The sequence below is a fragment of the Haemaphysalis longicornis genome, unplaced genomic scaffold (genome assembly GCF_048455015.1).
Source record: "Haemaphysalis longicornis isolate Haplotype H1 unplaced genomic scaffold, Haemaphysalis longicornis Haplotype H1 scaffold_14, whole genome shotgun sequence".
Classification (NCBI taxonomy): Eukaryota; Metazoa; Arthropoda; class Arachnida; order Ixodida; family Ixodidae; genus Haemaphysalis; species Haemaphysalis longicornis.
The window spans coordinates 55,102,593-55,124,303 of NW_027526245.1; the positions used below are offsets into that span (position 1 = coordinate 55,102,593).

Here is a 21,711-nt window from a genome sequence, read left to right on the forward strand (position 1 = left end):
CTTACCTATATAAGTCCTGCACTAGTTTCTTGTTTTGTTCCTTGCAACAGCTATACATTTAAGTACAGCGTTTTGTTCAGCGTTACCTCAAATATGGTAGCTGGATGCAGGTCCCATAGGGAAGAAGGACTACTATAATTTATATTATGCATCTAAAACTTCCATTGATACAAAAGTGAGGGCTTCGACTACCACTGGATTGTGTATGGGAGCACGTGAAGGTTCACTAAACAGAATGCACCCCCGTCATAAAAAGGAGACATCGTATGTGTTTTTTTTCGTAAATTGATACACGGTATCAGTTGCGGAATTGCCAGCCCGGAATCGGAATGACTCCTGAATCATTCCACATTTTCACGACCCCGGAATCGAATGGGAATGAAATTGCGGTGATACTTGGAGGAATAGAATGGGCATGGAATTAAGTGCCTTTTGCCCAGAATGGAATGGGAGTGGAGTTACATGTATGTTTGCAAAAATAAAGCGCTTTTCCTTCTACGCGTTGTTGTTTCAAAATATCCAAAAACACGCAAAAGAACTCAAGTTCAAACAAGTTCAAACAAATGGGCGCCCCGGAGGTCTTCCCTTGGGGAGCGCCTATACTGTTAGCGCTGCACGTTTTCTTTCGTTTTTTCTCTTTCGACACCTTGGGTTGGGTTCCTAAGTGCGCACAATAATGGCTTTCTAAGAAAAGAGGCCACGACGTTTGAGGCTGACCACGCTGCCAGCACATGGTTGCCAGTGAGTAGGTAAGAAAAATGAAAAAAAAACAGAAAAGGGGCGCTTTGAACACCCCAGGTTAGTCACGAGAATGTGTGAGAAGGTACGGGTGACGGGTCAGTGCGGGAGGGACTGCAGGATCAGGATATTTTGTGCGCGAGTTTTCCGAAAGCCAAACTTTTTTGGATTCGTGCCTTACTGCCGACTTTAGTTCACCGTGGCGGCCACTAGAGGAACCAGTACTTGAAAAAGGTCCATTCCGTCCTTAGACAGCGCTATAGTCTATTCTAGTACACTGTAACAATGCTGCTACGATGTTCGTCGCGATTCCCTGCGTAATAACCACGGCTCTAAGCCGTTGGTGTCCGTCGCGGTGAACCACGGCGGCGGCATCCTCCCCCCTGTCCCACCAACTGCGCCTTGTGATTGCTTACCTCGGCGGCGCCTTCTCCCCGGCCGCGAGCTGTCTCCCCAGCCTTCACTTTTCTTTTTTGATTCCGGAACCTGTCGCGACTGGCATCACACCGCGCCGTCAGCGAGACGCTGGTGCGATGCTTGTGTTCGTCGCAAGATTTCGCATGTGAGCTTACGCGACATCTCACCTGGCGCTTTTCCTTCTCCCCCAAGAACTTTTGCAATACTATCCCTTCTGCGTAGACACACAGACGCCTTCGCCCGAAGCAGCGTCGACGAAGGCCTAAAATATTGGTTCGGGCATTCAGCCGAACCAGGACAGCCCGTGTAACAGGAACTGCGGCCGCGGCTGCGCCTCCCAGCTCCGACGCGGCGATTCGCGGACGAAACTTCCGGACGAAATTTCCAAGAACGAGAAGATCGGTGCTACCACCTTCCCCAGTACGGGATAACCTGGAGCCAGATGCCTCCTTGAAAAGTCGTTCACGAGTCAGCTGTTTCTTTGGAGGGTGCCCATGCCGGTCGAAACAGTGAAAACGGGGGCGTGGGTCCTTTGTGGCCCGTCTTCAAATAACTTTGTTGGGCTACGTCCCTCTCTCACTTTCCAGTCTAGGCTTGTTAAACTCGTATTTATATTCACAATTCCCCCTACGTGCCCACTCTGGCTTCCATTTTTGCTGCTTTTCCAGATGTACCACCCCTTCTAACCAAAGGAACACTTCTTTGCAAAGAGGCGGCTAGAGGCCTACGGCGTAGCCTCGAGAAGCGGTTTGCAAGCACGTGGACTGACTCAGTTTTTTTGATGGGTGCTCTCCTAGACCCACGGTTTAAATCTTCTTGCTGATCAGCTGCAACACCCGAGAAAATCGTTCTGCTGATCTGGGGAGGGGGCCTCTTTTGTTAGGGCAGGACAGCGCCAGCACCGTCTGGAATGCAGACTGTGAAGCGGCCAAGCCGACTGATGATCAGGCAAAATGAAAACACCCGCTTAGATAATATGCCTGGAGCCCTGGCGGGGGAAGTCTCCCTGTACCTTTCAGAGGGAACTTCTGCAGACACGGTTAAGCCCCTGTCCTACGGGAAAGCGAACGCTAGCCGTTTGCCCTTGCTTTCCAGACTGGCAAGGGCAGTGTTCACTGTGAATGCCACGTCAGCTGATGTGGAACGCGTGTTTTCCATGACATCGCTGATCATGACAGCGAAGCGAAACCGGCTGTCAAACAGGTATTTCGAGCAGCTCATGTTTGTCAAGCGCAAGGCATAGGGAGAACGCAACTGTTTCTTTATGTTAATTTTTTGTTTTTATAACTGGCCGTTAAAGCAGCCGTCATTTACACTTTGTGTTTTTAATGAATGAAACTAAAATAGAGCTTTTTTGCACTTTGCACTGCACCTTGCGACCTTTATTGAAGCATATAAAAATCCCAAGGACAACTACGCACTGTTTCTAGCGTAGCGATTTCCACAGCACTACACCGGCCAATTGAGGAACGTGCCTTTTTATTAATATCGTTATCATTTTTGTTTACATCTTTTCTTTAGATTGATCGCCCAGACAAGAGGACACTTCGAGAAACGTACATTGCTACTCCACTGCATGCAACTCCTCAAATTAGTCATACAGGCCTCAGTACAAGTTTTTTCTTAGTCGAAGGCCGCAACGCATTCTCTAACTCCTTTAGTTAGCTAGAGCCAAAGGTTGCGTGGTTTAAAAGTGTGACTATCTGCCAATTTGCAAAAAAAAAACCAAGACGCAAATAAGTACACAAACAAATTCACTATCCTAGTATACCCTAACGGGAGAAAAAAATATCCCTGCGCATTGGTTCCCATCTAGACAGCCACAAAAAGGTCGCGACTCGCAAATACTCTATGCATAGCCTGAACTTTCCCTCGTGCGCAGTGGAGTATACCTGACGCACGTAAAGAAGCTTTTCGGCAAGGAAGACACTGCATACCTGCGCACACGCAAACAGAAAATTCTCACCCCATCCGCGTTTGCAAGGCGCGCTTTACATTCGTGAGTGCTGACGACCTGTACAGCCCCTGATCCGTATTTGGTGCAAAGGCAAGACAGGGTGCTCGAGCAGTGAACTGTTCCAGCCAATACCACCAGATCCGGAAGTTGTGTTCACCGTTAACAAAATTATACTTCGAACAATACTCACGACCGCTCCATACGCGTGTAAACTGCTCAAAAGGAATACAATGTCTTCTTCAACCATACTTTTGTCAGCACAAAATAGAACATGCTGTCACGTTAACATTAAATTGATTGATTGTAGGGTTTAACGCGCCGACGCAATGCAGGCGATGCGGCTCGTCATGTGGAAGGCTCCGGATTAATTTTGAACACCTGGGGATCTTTAACGTGCGCCAAAATCTCATACACACGGGCGTTTTTGCTTTTCGCCTCCATCAGAAAAGCATCCACCACGGCCGGCTGCTTTTGTGCTCAGCAGCGCAAACGTCGTGCTCAGTAGCGCAACGGCTTAGCTACTGAGCAACCGCGGCGGGTACCTTAACATGAAACATTCACGCTTAAACACCAGTAAAACATCACAAATTGTAAAAACATGCTGAGCATGCAAATACTATAATAACTACCGGGAGAACTGCCCCTGTGGTAATTAGTCGGGTAATTACAACGCACGAGATATGCCACGAAGCCACCATCTTTTGACCTTGGTGACGTGTTTTGCGTATTTTGGCAGTTCTTAACGCTTGTATAACATCAGCTTAATAGTGGGTTCATTGGTAACTTTTAAATAACCGACAAAACTACCAACGTACCTTTCATACGTTAAGGAATTAAAGGAATTGATTCAACTGCCAGGATGTTCCAGGAGTGGGAATGGGGGACGTTTTGCATTCCGAGGAATTGAAAGGAATGAAATTTAGGCAAATTGTCATTTTCCGGAATGGAATTGGAATGGAATTGGGACGCCCATTCCGCAACACTGCACGGTATGCAACCTTTATAAGCATAGTCAAGGTTAAGAAAAAGGTAACACTATTTGAAATCTTGTCTTCCCTCAAAACTTCATTACAGCAGCTATCTATATTTCGTTTCGATAATATGTGCTACCAGTTTGATTCTTTAATGTCTCCCTTATAGCGGTGTGGAATGCTACCTTTGGTGATGTATAAGATGTGCAAACTGTGGCTGTCCACATTTAGATTATGACGCAGGAACTCAGCAAAATAGAAGCAGCCGAGAGAAAGTAGAAGAATCTCTAAACTCTTTCAAAAGCGAATAACCTTCATATAAAACAACCGACCATCAATTGGTCACTTACTTGAGTTCGATCCAGCCCTCAAAACAGAAAGCCAGGCGAAGCTTTACTTTGGTGTTAGAACTGTACTAAGCCTAGGATCTGAAACTACTGTTGTGCTTTAGTTGAGGTAAGTGAATATGCTGCTAGTTTTCGCCTCAGAACAATCTTTCAATATTTCAAATAACACTTTCAGTTTAACAGGCGGTGGAGCCTCTCTGGAGAGCGTATTGAGAACGTTCGACAGAGAAAAGACAGGAATAAGGAGAAACGAGAATGCTTAAGTCATTTGAGGTTTGCAGACGACGTAGTATTGCTGAAAAGGCGGCAGAACACCCGCAAGAAATGCTTGATGAACTACGATCACAAAGTATGGCCGTAAAGCTAAAAATAAATATGACTAAATCTAGAGCAATGAGGCTTAAGCATGAAGAAAGCACCCTCTTCTGCTTAAGGAACGAAGCTCAAGAAGTAAAATAATACAACTACCTCCGGCAGATGGTTAGCGCTGACCCTAACTACGAGAGAGAAATCCCGGGCTGAATAGCTATGGACAGCGGAGCACTAGGCAAGCAATCCGAAATATTGAAAAGTAACCTATGGCTGTCTCTCAAAACGATATAAAACCAGTCCACACTGCCAGTGATGACATAAAAAACTCAAACTTGGGACCTTTTATAAACAACTGAAAATCAAACATAGATCGGCTGAACGATCCATGGAAGGGATAATATTAAGAGTAACACTTAGGGACAGGAAACAAGCTTCTTGGATCAGGTAAGAAACTCGAGTAGATGATCCTAGTTTAAGTAAAAGAAAAGTAATTGTCTTTGATAGGCCATATACCGAGGCAAACCGAGAACCGGTGGACAATTAGGGTAACAAAGTAGTTACAGTAGTTACGGAGAGATTGGTCAAGAAAAAAGGGGAAAACCAATAACAAGATGAATTGATGTAATCCGGAAATTCGATGGCCAACACTGGGCTCGAGCGGCGCAGGACAGGAGGTGTTGGAAGTCAATGGGAGAAGCCTTCACGCCGCAGTGGGCCTGAGTAGGCTGATGATTATGATGACGGAGTAAATTCTTTAATTTGAACCAGAACGTTATGAAATGAAACATCACTAGAGTAAAGTAGCTAGGACGGACAAAAAGGTTCACGGCAGGGGACATGCATTATGACGTGAGTCATTTCAAACAGTTTAGAAGCTAAGTGGAACTTCCAATAGTACAGACAGAAGAAGTATGAAGAATAACGTGGTACAGACGTGAAGTTCCAATGTGAGCCTTGTAAACGTAGTGAGTTCTCCAGCCGTTCTAGGAAATGCTGCCTTTCGCCAGCAGCCACTGAATTTCTCTCTCCTGGATAATCAATAGAAAACACAGTAGGCCAATGGTCGTTTGCACTGCATTTCCTGCATTTTTCAAGACTCATTTGCACCACAAAGCTGTGCCTTGCAGCCAACGTATTGCCCTAATTCCCTAAATGTGTACGGTGGTATGCTGTTTTCTGCACAATTACGAGTTCCAAATTCGTACTGGTGTCAACGTCAGGGAACACCTGATTGTTGCCATTCAATGCTTTGCAGCAAAAGGGACATTTGGACCAGTTGGTTTGGAATCAAGGTACACCGGGCAGGGGATGAGACAAGGAGCAGAAGTTGCACAAAAAAATATGAAAAAGTTAATCTGTGCCAATATATAACATTCAATTTGCAAATGCTGTATGCTCCTGAAAAGGCTATTTGTTCAGGTAAATGGTCACGATCCAACCGTTTGTTTTTCTTGTCGGTCTAAATTTCGTATTTATAGGATGTCGAATTGCAAAAGATTTTGGACGGACCCAAAAACTTCTAGTGCTGTGTGGTAAAGATCTCAGGGCTGAGCCATTTCTGGGAGCTCGAAATTAATTCGGCAACCTGTTCAACAGTGTGCCTATGGTTATGTGTGATAGCCAGCATGTATAGGTAACAAAAGGTTTAAAAAGTTCGGAAAAGAAACTCTGCAGTGTGAGATTATTAGGGTGCTACCAAAGTTGCTAAAGGGTCTGAACGAAAGAAAAGTCTGCTTTGGCCTAAAGGGCTTGAAATATTCGAACATATGTATGACGCACAAACATTTTTGCCCGTTATTATTGAGTTAGTGGAATTGCTTTTAGTTTAAAAAAGGGGCGTCGCTAGAGAATAAATTGAGAACCTGTCCCATTTTGCAGGTTTTTCCCAATTACCATTTCTGAAATACATTTTTTCACCTTGTTACGACATTTCTTTAGTGAATAGATTATCCAGTCGCCCGCACGGGGCACCGAGTAATCTTGGGGATGGTATTGGCGACACCATGGAACCCGAGCCCCCAAACATCAGCTGTATCCCATCGGGGCTATGTGTTTATAGGTGGAGGGTGAGAAACCATGAACGGTGGCCGTCAGAGCCCAGGTCAAGCTCCGGCGGATGGGCTGCTTGTCTGTTTACCAGGCAGGGAGCCTTGGGACCTCTCTTGGTATCAGGGTAACCCGAGCGAAGAAAGTACCTCATCCCCTCTGTTTTCCGGGGCCGCATTGATAAATCAAAATCGACCTCAAAGCGTGATCGGACCCTGAAAAGGGTCTGCACTGAAGTCTTGTTCTCTTCCCTACCAACCATCAACATACAGAAACCTGAAAACTATCTCCGTTTTCTGGTCCTTGAATCAGTATATAAATCAAAACCCGTCTCCTCCCAGTCTGTATCGCTCGTCTTCAAGTTCTTTGAAGGAATCATTGGCAAGAAATCTACGAACAGGCGAAGTGTTGGTGGAAGACAAGACGCAGCAGCAAGCCACAAATGTCCTGACCCAAACCCGCATGGCAGATGTAGACATCAGTGTCAAACCCCAACGCAGCCTCAACAGCTCGCAGGGTGTGATATATAAACAAGATCTGCTAAGTGAAACAGAGGCCGACCTTCTGGAAGGCCTGCTGAATCAGGGCGTTACAACTGTCAGGAGAGTTACCATTAGTCGTGACAATGTAGAAATGCCCACAAAGCATATAATCTTAACATTCAACAGATCAAAACTTCCTGAGCACATCAATGCTGGTTTTGTGAGGTGTGGAGTCCGTCCGTACTTAACTAACCCGCGCCGCTGGTTCAAGTGGCACTGGTTCGGGCACGGCACAACTTCTTGCCGTGGCAAAACGATCTGCGCGACATGTGCCACACATGAACACCCACCGAAGACCGGGACTCCACCACCTTCACCTGTGAAACTGTAAGGGGCCGCCGAACGTGGCATGGTCCCACAGCTGTGAAAAGTTCCAACAGGGAAAGACGATCATCAATATGAAAGTGACCGAGAACATCTCCTTCCCTGAGGCGCGGAAGAGGTTCGCTTCTTTCCCTCTAGGGAGGCACGCCGACGCAGCTCGCCGGGGGGTGGAGCGGCGGCTGGTTTCGGCGGGGACCCAGTACAGCGAGTCGGACTTGGTCCCGCCTTCGCCTCCGCACCACTCGCTTAGCTAGCCGCGGCTGGGATGGGAACCACGTCGGTTGGGGTTGCTGCTGCGTCCACAATTTCCTCTCCTAAGGCCCAAATCATACGCGAGGGTACGGAGGAGCTGGAGAAAAAAGCATTGAGATTGCCATTTTTACTTCAAAGGGAGGCATTTCACACAGAACAGCATTTCTACAGCTTTAGAAAGTTTGCCCGCAAGAACGCAAGTGGTTAGTCCATGACAGGCAATCATCAAAATGACACCTAACATTTTAACTGAGTGTACAATTTCACTTTTGGAACCAGCTAGTGTAATGCCATTTCTTAAGGTAATGTACTTGTTTTTTGCCTGAACAGAAGGGCTTTCGTTTTATCGACGTTTATTTTAGTTCGAGTATCAATGCTCCAACGGTAAACTTTTTCTAAAGCAAGATTTGCCTTAGTTTCAAGGCTGGCAGCACAGTTCGAGGTAAATAACACAGTTCTTGATTGATTGATTGATTGATTGTGTGGTTTAACGCGCCGACGCAACGCAGGCGATGAGGCGCGCCGTAGTGGAGGGCTCCGGATTAATTTTGACCACCTGGGGATCTTTAACGTCCGCCGAAATCTCGAACAGACGGGCGTTTTCGCTTTTCGCCTCCATCAGAAAAGCGGCCGCCGCGGCCGGGAATCGAACCCGCGACCTCGTGCTCAGCAGCGCAACGCCTTAGCCACTGAGCCACCGCGGCGGGTATAACACAGTTCTATTGTCAGCATAAATTACGTATTGGTTGTTGTGATTAACAAGCACTAAATCATTAATATAGATATTAAAAACCTCTTCGCATGCCCCCGCGCGAGGGACACGAGTAAATGCAGAGTATTGGGGGTGGTCACGTGGCGTAGGTTGTGGTAGTTGGCAGTGGTAGTTGTAGTTGTTGATGTACGGGTGCGTCGACAGCGCTTGAAGGCACAGTACGACGAAATGCACGAGGCCTTGGAGCACGGGAAGTTTGCGAGCTTGGATGAGTTCCTGCGCGCCTTCGACGTGTGGTCCGGGAAGGAGTACTCGGAGATTCTGTGGGCTGGCGCGTCACGTCCGTGCGAGCTTCACGCGAGGACCCCCGCCGAGAAGCGCGTGAACGCGTTCAACCCGTGGATCGGAAGGGTTCTCGACTCCAACATGTACCTGCAGATCATCCTCGACCACTACGCGTGCGTGGCGTACGTCGTGGACTACGTCAACAAGGCCGACCGCGACATCTGGTTCTCGTAACGCGGGGTCCGCTGCTCGCCGCTGACGTTTCGAAGCCGTGTCTCGCTCTCGATTCGAAGGATCCGCAGCTCGACGCTGACGACTGGCGGCGGCCTCTCGTTCTCGACGCTCGGGATCGGCCGCTCGACGCTGACGCTTCGCCGCTGCCTTAGCGCGCGCACTAGAGGGAAAGGAGGTAGCACCTGCTGCTGCAACGCCTCTTTCAGCGCCGGAGCACGCGCATGCGCGCCCGCACCTGTTGTTGAGAGCGGGCAACGCCGAGGGACGACGGGCGACAGTGCGAGTTAAAGAAATGCTCTGCATTTAAAAGGTTCCCGGGGCAGCTCCCATCCTCGCCGCATCGCCGGCGCCATCCCAGGCGTTCTTGAATCCCTCGGCAGTTTGGTCCCGACAAAATGCGTCCAAAAGGGTCCGCGGTCTAAGGAGCCTGATCACGCAGGCCCTCCGAGGACCTCCGACAACGAAATAGATGTCGGACAGTTCTTGTCTGCGGTGCACGGCAAGGAACGTGTCCGGATTCGAACACCTCCTGACCAGCCCAAAAAGACGAGAGTCACAGCCACGAAATACGACACATAAATATACACACTAAAGTAGTTATATTACTAAATAATGGGAAGAGAAAACATAATTCAATGAAAGTGTAGAGGCCTTCTTAAAAATCTTGAGGGTGTGTACCAGATACTGCACTCCAATCAGCCAAGGGTCCTGTGTCTACAAGAAACCCATTTCAATTCCAACATACAATTTTTTTTTAATTGTTACCTGGTATTTAGGAACGACAGGAATGGTGGTGGCACATCTTCAAGGGGTGTGGCCATTATTGCCCGAAAGACCTTGGCGTGTCACCCTATCAAATCACAGACCATCCGTGAAGCTGTCGCCATTCGTACCATTATTTTCAATAGGTAACTAACACTATGCTCTATATACATCCCTCCTGATCTCCAGCTCTCGAGCGCGGATTGCGACGGCCTTGTAGATCAGCTACCCGCACCTTTCATTCTTTGAGGTGACCTGAACGCACATAACTCTCTTTGGGGCTCTGCTCCTATGGATTCCCGAGGTCGCCTTATTGAAAAACATCTAAACTCTTCGGGAGCATGCCTATTCAAAAAACCAAGCTTAGATACTATAATAAAGGCCACAATATTTCTTCACACCTCGACTTGGCTATGGCTTCTGCTGTACTCTTTACATCTCTTGAGTGGGATGTTGGCACTAATGGATATGCTAGGGACCACTTCCCAAACACATTAACGTATACAGGCAAACGCCCAAGCAGTCCATCTTCCCCGAACACGTTCAATGAAACAAGACCACACTGGAATACATTTATAGAGGCATCCAAACTACACTACGCGTCGATAAGACACTTACACGCTCAGCAGGCAACCCAACTACTACCGCCGCAGATTCTCGACGCCACCGAAAAGTGGTCCGGGGCCCTCCTCACGCGTCTGGGGCCCTGCGCAACCAGACAAGGCCGTGGTGGAATGAAGATTGTAGAAGGGCGCGAGAGGCCCAGAACAAGGCGTAAGGTAACCTGCGTCAGTACCCCATGTCAAGACACCTCCTTTTGCTCAAAAGGTCAAATGCGTTAGGAAAACGTGTGCTCCGGGAGGCAAAACGAGATAGTTGGCATTCATTGATAACATCAATCAACTCCTACACCGACACTCAAAAAGTGTGGACAAGAATACGCAAACACAAAGGACAACAAACACACAACTTGCCTCTGGCCAGCAGAACAGCAGACACACTCGAAGAACAGGCTGACACACTCGCACAACACTTCCAACACGTGTCCACTTCAGCACACTAATCATACACTTTCATAAAACACAAACGATCGGCCGAAAAGAAGCCTTTATTGGATAACAATAGGCCAACATATTCTTATAACTCAGAGTTTTCACTGAATGAGCTGAGGGCTGCTGAGGGCACGTGTAAACCCTCAGCTCCAGGCCCAGGCAACATCACATATACAATGACACAACACCTACACGCAGACACCCTTAAAACACTTCTACATCAATATAATAAATATGACTTTCAGGGCACATTCCACATTCTTGGAGTGAGGCCATCGTAGTGCCTTTCTTGAAGGAGCGAAAGGACCCGTCGTGCCCCTCAAGTTACCGTCTCATAGCCCTGATGAGCTGTCTGTGCCAAGTTCTCGAGAAGATGATAAATCACAGGCTCGTGTACTTGGTTGAGTACAATGGCTTTCTCGAAAGGTACCTGACAAGCATGGTGGGGCGATCTAAAAATGATCGACTGGTCGCACTTGACTCGTAAATCAAGGATGCCTTCGTACATAAACAGTATTGCGTAACTGTTTTTCGACCTCCAGAAGGCCGACGAAATCACTTGGTGTTACGGGTTTCTTGGTGACCCCAAGTTATTCGGTGTTTCGGTAACATGTTAAATACGCGTGTTGGTTACTTGTCGGAGAAAACGTTTCGAGCGAGAGTTGGTTGTGCACTCTGAAAGGTTCACGTGCAAGAAAATATTACCTTGAGAAACAGCGCGAAAAAACTCGGATGGAGAGACGGCAAGCAGACACGAGCGCTTGCCTTCTCTCCATCCGAGTTTTTTCCGATGTTTTTTAAGTTGTTGTGTATACCCAACTAGCGCAATGATATACTTTATTGAGTAAGAAAATGGTGTGCAACCAGGTGCCGTGTTGAGTTGCACTCTTTTTGTAGTCAAGATGAACTCTCTTGAAAGAGCATTGCCACCTACAATTTCTTATTCTATGTAAGTAGATGACGTGCACATATCTTTTAGAACATGTAATATGTCAATCTGCGAACGTCAAGTCGAGCTGGGTGCCAAGAAACTTGCCGGCTGGGCAGGGAAGAATGGTTTTGGACTTAACCAGGGAAAAAGCCCTTTCATTGTTTTCTCCAGGAAGCGTGAGGCCCATGCTTACCTAGACATGTGTCTAATGGTGTGTCCATTCCTGTAAACAAGGAGCACGAGGTTTTCGGTGTTGTGTTTATCCACAAAAACATTAATTCCCCACATCGAGAAACGTAAGCATAAGTGTCTGAAAACAATTTACATCCTAAGGTTCCCTCCCACCAAGCCTATTCGGCTGAGAAAGAACTGCTGCGCTTGTATACTGCTTTGGTTGGGTCTCGTTTGGACTATGGCAGTGTGGTGTATGGTTCGGCGACTGAGCCAGCATTGCGAATGCTTGACCCATTGTTACACTTGCGACTTGGTTGGCATTGGGTGCTTTTCGCACTAGCCAGGTCGAAAGTCTGTATGTCGAGTGTAACAAAACCAACGGAGGGGCTGGCTCCGTCCAAAGTCACTGTGCTTTCGCATGTAGACAGATGACGGCATGGAGGAGCATTGCATATGTGCATTTACTGCGGGCTCTTCATGGAAAAACTAAGCTGTCGCTCAAGAAACCTCATGTAACGTCATTCAACCGCACGAAATTATGTTTTTGTTGTAGAACTTGTTTACTGCGCCACTCTTTCAGCACGTGTAGGAAACAGGGGAAGACGCTCCTTGCACGAAGAGGTTTTCTCTGTGGAGGGCCCCGAGGCATCAGCAGGAGTGGCCATTGTATTCAAAACACTTTACATCACAGCCGTGCATATCTTGGATAGGTTCGCATTGTTGCTGCCATTTTCTTTGGGTATTAAATGGGCAATACGTGCCAGAGAAGAAGCGTGCCTGCTTTTTTATGCAGATGTTACTTCGACTGAAGCTGAGTGCCCTAATGGCTACAGTTCTGAAGGGTGCCACATACATTACGGAGAAGGCAGGTCGAGCGTGTTTGTTTTTATTTCTCAGTTATGCCTCTTTTAATCTTGCCACCGCAACCTGTACTTTAAGAGCACTACTACTGAAAACGCAGTGCTTTTTATTGTTGTACCCTCAACTCATAAATGTTGCAGTGTTATTCTGTCAATGTCTTTATACCTTCGTGTGTAACACCGTCTTATAACGCGTAATAGTACTCAAAGCCGAATCGTTTTTTGTCTCAGCTCTTGTTTTCCTACATTTTACGCGTAAATGTTTCGTAAATGTGTCCTAAAACAGAGCTGAATTTCCTGTCTCTGTGTGAAGAACTCACTAATGTACGGAAGGTCTTTTTGTTTTAATTTAGTATTGCTTACTATTCTCGCACTGGCGTATTTGTATGCAGTTTTTTGTGACAATGTATGTCCCTTATTATTTGTGTGTTTACTGGATTCCATATTTATGTCCTAATGTAATCTTCCTATCTCAAATGGTCTCAGTTGCAATTTTTTTGCTGCATTTTTATACATAAATTTTTTCAGTGTGTCTCACGCAGATGCTAGATCTTCGTTCTATATGGAAGTGCAGCAGGAACATTTTTATGCGGTGATATACATTTTAATTTGAAATCAATTCCTTTTTGTGTGAAAGTGCAGAACGAAGGGTATTTATGTGCTATTTTCTTGCAAAATAAAGTCTCAGTTTGTTCATCCTTGACTGTCACGTTTTAAAATTACTCGTGCCTTCCTGATTGCTTTTAACTGTCTGGGGAGGGTAAAGGTGGTATCAGTCGGTGACACACGCTGTCTCGCGGTGAATAGCAGAAGGCATTTGAGGCGTACCGCAACGCTTTTCCAGACAGTTCAGTAGTATTCCTATGCAGAATAACGTAACGCCGGAGACATTAGAGCTTATTCGCTCCTAATAAGAGTGATGTAATTCTACCTTGAAGGTGGTATTGCAACTCTCATACAGGGTTCAGGTACACCGTGTTGAAGGGAGTACCTATCTTTCACGAAGAGTATTTCGATCCTCGTTTTAGCGGACAACGCACCACTTCCGGGTAGAGTAACTGGATGCTGTCAGGTTGGGTGTGCTGCTACTCTCTCAACAAAAATACCGCTATTGTTTTCCTGAGGCAGTAGTACAATTCTCGGAAAAGGAGTGAAATTAGGTATTAGATATTATTATGGTAATATTCTTATGGTAATATTATTATGGTAATATAATATTAGGTAATATTCTGTGATTTGGAAGCCAAAACCTGTGCCAATTTTAAAACCAGGGTGAAGAAACGCGTAGAGGCAATCAATCAGAGCGAGAAATTATAAAACGTTCTACAGTTTTCTTTTATCATTTCAGCTCGGCCTACATGAACTATTTGGCCCAGCTATAACACTGGCAAATAATGGCTATGCCATGGACAACGTCAAGCAAACAGCATGGGGAAACCGTTACGAGTCCCTTGTTCACCATTCCTGGTGGAAGTTACTTTCTAAACGGAGACAAAGTTCCGAATCTTGGCGAGACCTGCGTCAACAAGCCGCTCGCGGCTTTTCTAGAGGTAAGTTGACCTGCGTAAGTGCACAAAAACATAAATACCTTTCGCACAACGGGACACATACTTTGTGGGCATAGCAGGTGATACTAATCTGTCCTGCCAAGTTTGTGTTTGATTGCCGCCTAGTGTTACTTTCACAATCTACCGGCCCTCTTTAAGCGACGCACTAGTGGTTGGGTTAATGCACGCGTTTTTTTCTCAGCCAATAAAATTTCTACGCTTAGTGGTTCCTGTTCAGTTCACGTGCGTCGCTAGTTTTCTTCGGATCCCCCAATGGGGCGGTAGCCGTCTTCGGAGCAGATGATCAATTCTCAAGCACCGCTTATCTTTGAACCGCGAGACTTTTTGTTCACTGGGGCGTTCGTGTCTGTGAATTTGTTTGCGTCGTTTTTTGGGTGTAGGCCGCTGATGCCAAATATGGCCTCTGCCAGAACAGAGACTCTGCCACTTCGAGCCGTGTGGTCGCCAAAGACGCGGCACCGTCGGCAGTGTTGCCGCTGATAATTTTCGCACGACTACAGCCCTCCCGCGACAGTAAAGACCACGGCGACCCAGGACTCCCATTGCAGTAGGAGAAAAACTCTTATGTTCCCATTAGCTCATACCTTTTGTCGATACTCGGTGTCCCTCACTCATCAGCACTGGTGGGCGCTTTTATTTGGTGGAAGGACTAATTATTTCTTTTTTTTTCAACATGCTCACACGCCGGTTATTCAACCTCGGAAGACTACGTCTACTATCTTGCGTTACGACCGTCCCACGCATTATATTGACAGTGCGCTCTATTCTTAGCAGAAAATTCTCAATTCGAAATGGAGACCAATCTCAAAGAGTAATTGTAGTCCAAAAACCGTATCGAGCCAACAAAGCGAGCCTTACTGAGCCCAGATGTATCTAGCCACGTGTCGATAAAGCTTCCAAACAATGTCTGATACGTACGTATGAGAACTGTGACTCGAAGTAGAAATACGACAAAGCACCCGGTCACATATTCACAGTTTCTGCAGATGCACTGCTTGCCATAACCATTGCAGTGTGTTCCTTGATAAAATAAAAGTTCGAAAGAAATCTGGTAGCACAATTACAGAAACTCAGTCCTCAAACAGGAGCATCCAGATTGTAACCGCAGAATAAAACATACAGCTGCCTCTAGACCACCGACCTCATTCCAAAACGCCACCATGGCGTTTGCAAGCGCTGACTACGTCATGAGGAAAACTTACGGAACCTCAAGTACGTGATGAGGGAAATGCAAGTTTTTCTTTTATTAGGCAAACAAGGACTTCGTGACCCTCATCTCACACGTAATGGAAGTAGATTTTTAAATATCACCGTCACCATCTTTCAGATAGCATAATACATGAGACCCTTCACGCAGATGCAACAGATGGTAATACAAAACGAACAAGAGAAAGGGCTGAAATTCCCTAAAAAGTGACACAACTGACCAGCTGCCTCCTAAATTTAGTTTTATTGGCAATAGTGCAATTGCAATGCTCATCTGCGGCGAAACTACTCAGCCAATGATAACAATAGAATCATTTGTATCGGCATAGATGGGTGTCGTAAAGCATGAGAATGAGCAAATGGTACACTGACTAATTATGAAGTGTAACGAGCAGACCCTATACAGGCAATGCCACACGCGGCAGTGAAGTGCTCCGGACTACTTTTGACGATCTGGGGATCTTCAACGTGTACCGAAATCTTGAGCGCAAGGGTATTTTGCGCTTTTTGCCTGCATGTGAAAAGCAGGCCGCTACCCAGAAAATCGTGCAACCATAAATGTGCGCAGGCCCTGAATATCACTCGACCCATAAAAAAAACAAGAGTTCGGAAACGTAGGAGGCCTACTAAATGTATCGACCCATGTTCAGATCTACCCTAATGTGTCGATTTCCTATGATTGGGGATCCTAAGTGAGAAGCAGAAACTTAAGCTACGACGGCACAACAAGAAGGCCAATTCTTATTAGCCTTTAGAAACTTCAGTAGGGTGTGGCATCTGGGATTGTGTAGAAGCACATATTGCTGGAAAGAATGAATACGGCATGACAAGGGGGAAATCACCGTCATGAGTTCGGTACGGAAGGGAGAAGTCATTACCGAGCGTCCTTACAAGATCCATTGCCACCACTCCTGCTCCTTTAAATCCCGGTGCCGTGAATCCCAGCAGAAACGCCCCAAAGGACAGCAGACGACTGCACAGCGCTGCTTCATGGCACGCGAGCTTTGGTACATACTTCCATCTCGTGCTCCCGGAGGCCTTGCCCTGGACCGCTGCGTGCCATGTATGGCTGCTAGATGCATCCTAACGCCCACCTGGAACCCTGGAATGTCCAGCAGTAGCACCGCGGCCAGAACACCCTCCCTATCGACATTTAGCCTACCAAAACAACGAGGTTGTGTGACAGTTGATAGGACTGAGGGGCACTCTCCCAGCTCAGATATCCAAACTCGCCAAAACAACAGACCATACCATGACGTAACAGATACAGAGAATAAGTGCGCTTGAAACCCTGAAAGTACGTGATGACCGCAAAAGGTGTGATCGACAGATACGACATTTCATACAGCTCAAAGGCTATGAAAAGTATTATGAACAGTCGAAAAATTATTTATACATGTTTTTTTGCGCGAAGTGGCTGCTTAGTGAGAAGATACCGAAAATGAGCCTGATACGTGCAGTGGGTTTTAACCAGCAAGTCACGAATGACCTTTTCACGGTGACCCCCAGCGGCTCCTCAAGTTACATCAGTCCAAATATCCTACCCCAGTATTCTGAATCCTTCCTCCGCCCGAGCCTGCATTGGAGGAGATTCTTGAAATCCAATCCCTTATGCATAACCATTGCGAAATCGTCTCCTCAGCCGAGCCAAGGAAGCGAGTGGAGCGGAGGAACGAATCAGAAAACGGCCTCTAGATCCCGTTGGCTACCTCTGCAGCTGCCTGTGATAACGCAACTGACTCCGCAGGCAGACCACTGGTAACGAAGAAAGCAGCGGAAAAATGCCTTTCTCAGCAGGGAACTGTTACGCTGTCATATGCGCGCAGCCGTTGTCTAGGAGTTTATGCTTAGGGCCACAACATGGACAGTATAAACTCTCAGCAGGACTTCCTGAGCGAGAACGTAAGCAGTCTCCTAAATTCGCTGAGATTTAGAACAGTGACGCCAAGAACACCGACTCGAAGCAGCACAACAAGCGCGAAATCCCGCAGTCGAGTAAACCAAGTGGGCCTGTCATGCTACAGGGACACTAAAGGGTGAATAATTTTTTCTGACACTGAAAGATCAGACGTTTTCCTGCTCTTTCACCGTTTCTTCGACAAGCAACGATGCGTTATTTACGGAGAAATAAATAAAGCTTGCGTTCCTTTCATTTTTTTGGTGACGTAGAATTCCCCACCGCGTCCTCACTGCGAAGGTCTTGGATGGCGGCGCAGACGGACGCGATCAAAACATACGTCTATTCAAACTTTTTGATTTTTTGAACTCCGCCTTCCAAAGCGTGTGCGACTTTACCCTAGGCGCTGAGAGGGCGCTCCGGTCACGAGTTACGCCGTGTCTGCGGCTGCGGCGGCCGCGTTGACGGCGTGGCGCGGTCTGCAGGGCTCAATGTTCCAGCCGCGGTGTAGTTCCGTGCCTGCTCTACAAGTTTCTTCATTTATAGAAACGCTTTCTAGCTCTATCGGCCAACGGTTCTTTCATGGCGTGCGGAACAACAAGTCCCAACCTTGCACCTTGATCGTAAAATCCGGCATGCACCAGAACATTATTTGCAATGCGAGCACTATGACATTTCCTTCCCTATACGGGTGCTGTATCAGCCGGTGTTGCCTTATACCGGTTGTGTAAAAACGTGTATTTTTTTCAAGCAAATCTTTTTACTTAATAGTGATGCGTTTTTACGCCAAAACGCCCTGGAGGAAAGCAAAGTTTTCCTCACAATGATGATGAATAATAGTGTGTGAAGTGAGAGAAAAAAAAAACGCTTGCCGTGGCCGGAACCAAACCGGGGCCCCTCGCGTTTTAAACACGTAGTCTATCCGATTGCTCCACTTCAAAATGGTCGAAGTGGTTTGGAAAACACAGACGATAAAAAGCAACATCCTTCACCATACAAAAACTTCCTATGGTATTCAGTGAATGCTACGAAGCCCACCGACGCCTTTTCGCTGCGCAACTGGAAGTAGCCCACCAAAAAAATTAACTGGCTGTAACATACGCAATTCGTAAAGATGTAGTTCCTAAACTTGGATTGATGATGCCACTTGATAACTAGGCAGGACATATGTAAGTGAAAGCAATAGTTTTCAGATTACAGGAATTTTTTTTGCGGCCGTCGCCGCTGTCTTGGCAATGGTTCCCATACAAAAATTACGAAAAATAACATGGCGTCCTCGTTGACGGCTTTCGGCAGCTCGCCGCTTGATTCTCCCCATAGCATTTTGAAAAAAACTTCCCTGTCAAACCAACCGAAGTAAGTGGTTTGCAATATGTACGCCAAAGGGAGATTGATGCAAGCGGCACCCACGGCATTTTCGGCAATCATCTGGTTAGCCAGTTTATGGCGTAAAGGAGCGTGTGCGCAAGCCTGTGTACATGCTGCCGATTCAGTATGCCGTGTTCGTGCGAAGTATGTACGTTACAAATGGCGGTGGTGCAGCCATGTTTTCAGCTCCAGAAGGTTTTAAAAATCAGTGCATGATGTCGAAACAGCAGCACCGACTAAATTCACTTCACTTCGGGGTTAATCCGGTAAATAATTCTCCAGCGTTAGCTTGTAATTACAAACAAATGAAGTGTGGAGAAGGAGACGCCCATATGCCTGCATGTTCTGTGATCGTGGTTTAGCGCAGTCACTACTGAGCTTATGCGAAGGAATGAACTCTATCAAAGGCGTATCTGTCAAGCAGAAACTGCAACCGAAAAAAGTTTATTGGGAGCTACTTTGGCGCAGTAACACAGAGACGTTAGCTCCCTTTCTCACGCATAGCTTTCTCTGCATTGCCACAGAAAGTTGTCCCCGGGTACACGAAGCTCGTGTTCAACCATCGTCGCAGCTTTACGGAAAGGCGCATAATTTTTCCCAATCCCCTGAGAACCTATTTAAATGCTAAGGTCTTTAGCGGAACGGTATAAAGCTGCTCTGTTTTATGAATATTAAAGGAAGCATTTTCAGCCGCGGGAATCAACCACAGGTATTGTGAGACGCGGATATTGAAATAGAACTTTGGGGGCTGCAACTAAAAGCAATGCGCCAGGAATGGCGCTCGCTTGATTTGAAGGTGAAAAGAGGCGAACAATAACGTTGCGACCAAAGCCTAATCCTATATTTCAGGTTCCTTCAACCATATAGACCGATACATGAACTGGGTGAGGTTCGCATCCTGGCAGATATCGGGCAGTATTGTTGACTGGTGGATCTACTTCAGGTGTGCCACCTATTTCAGGCTGGCTTTAGGCAGTTGGTCGCGCAAGTACGGCAACAAGGCCGGGGAAGAAAGCAAAAGAATTCTGTGCTGCAAGAGCAACCCGTCAAGCTTACTGCTTTTCCGCAGATGTCGCGCAACTCACGTCGCATAAAGCAGTACACAGTCTTCGATAAGTACCGGTGACGAAAGCCTCAATGCTTTCGCATGTTAATCATGTAGACAGACTAATGCCCGAGGTTTGGCCAACCAAACGCAAAAACTCTGCTTTTCCAAATGGACATCTATTCTTTTTTACCGGAATGGAGCCTCGTTGGGTTCAGTGTTCAACATATTCCGAATTCCTGACGACCGTTTCCGTAGCTAATGAAGATAAACATATATTTCCAACCAATGTGCAGGCACTTGCGAGAGAAGGACCGCGGTTCTTCTACGAGGGTGCTGTGGCCGAGAATGTGGTGAAACTTGTTCAACGGGCGGGTGGAGTCCTGTCCATGGAAGATTTATCCAATCACTTCTCTTCGCCAGAACCTTTAGAACTGGATCCTCTTTGCACTACTTATCGCGGTCATGTGCGAGTTCACACCACTCCATTACCAACGCAAGGGGCCATAATCTTGGAGGCACTGAACATCCTTGACGCCATAAAGCTTCCGGGTGAGTATACTTTGCTCATGAGATATTACAATGTAATTGAGTGCAGATTACTAAAACGGACCGGTACACTAGTTGGCCAAAATCCTGGATTGAATTTGGCGTGACATGAAACAGGACAACAGAAGGGGCCAGAGTATTTTGATAATCCGCATATTGATAAATTTAAGTGGAAACCGATATTTCTGTTTTCAAATGATGCTAGGCTTTCTGAAAAAAAGACACAATAACTTCTATGGCAAAGACAAAAAAAACATTATAATGCCTAGTTCAACTAACCTATTCTGTTATTTGTTGACCCACTCTTATCAAGCTGGGAGCATATATGTCGTTTACTATATCAATAACAAAAGTGAAATCAGCCTGAAAATGACTTCTGTACTTTTTGAGTTACAAGACTAATTACATTCACAAACTCCTCCCAAGATTAGTCGCCATAAGCGAGAGAGAATATACTTTCTTTATTGGGACAAAATAAAATGAAGTCTTCGGGGCGGCTTTCTTGGTCCAGGACACTTCGAGCTCGGGTCGCATCCACAGACCTCTCAACCAGCTGACGCTAATCCTCGAAGGATTAGCGTCAAGCCCAAGGCTCTCTCCTAAAGGTCATAGGTGGGATAGCGATTGCGGCGGGAAAGTCGGGTTTCGTCGCAGCCTCTTACAATTTGATACAGTGTCCTGGGGGCTTCGTAGAAGCGGCACTGCGGGGGGGCGTCCGGTGGAACAGATAGGAGCGAAAATGTGACGTATGGTGGGGTGGGGAAAAGTGTTCGTTGGAAGGGCACGCAGCAGCCACTCCAGCTTTCTCGGGAGTCGTTTGTGGCTGGAGGGTACTGTTGTGTCTCTAGTCGGTAGCGTTGTGTGAATTTGGGTACCTGAGAATTGGGTGCCTGCACTAAGGCTTACTTTCGGCAACATCGGCTCGGTGGGAGAGCTCTAGAGGCAGGAGATTTGCGGTCTCGTTGGCAGCGACGTCGAGATGACCGGGAACGAAGATGATCTTCATGGAACGGTTTGGGGGGCGTTGTGCAAAGACTGTTGAGGTTTGGGCGGTGAATTCTTCTGTTGGCGACATTTCGGCACACCTGCGGCGAGCCGCTGATGATGGCAGTAGCTGTGGTTTGACTGACGGTGAGGGCGATGGCGGCTTCCTCCGGTTGGA

General features: G+C 46.8%; 1 long non-coding RNA gene across 1 annotated transcript in view; it reads left to right on the forward strand.

Annotated features, from left to right (window-relative positions):
- LOC144165287 (uncharacterized) overlaps positions 1 to 20,547 on the forward strand; it is a 64,016-nt gene extending 43,469 nt beyond the window's left edge. Inside the window, exons 4-5 of the long non-coding RNA XR_013321441.1 lie at positions 14,265 to 14,466; positions 20,297 to 20,547. This is a non-coding gene — a long non-coding RNA (uncharacterized LOC144165287). The remainder of the gene's footprint in view (positions 1 to 14,264; positions 14,467 to 20,296) is intronic.
- Positions 20,548 to 21,711: the final 1,164 nt, after the last annotated feature.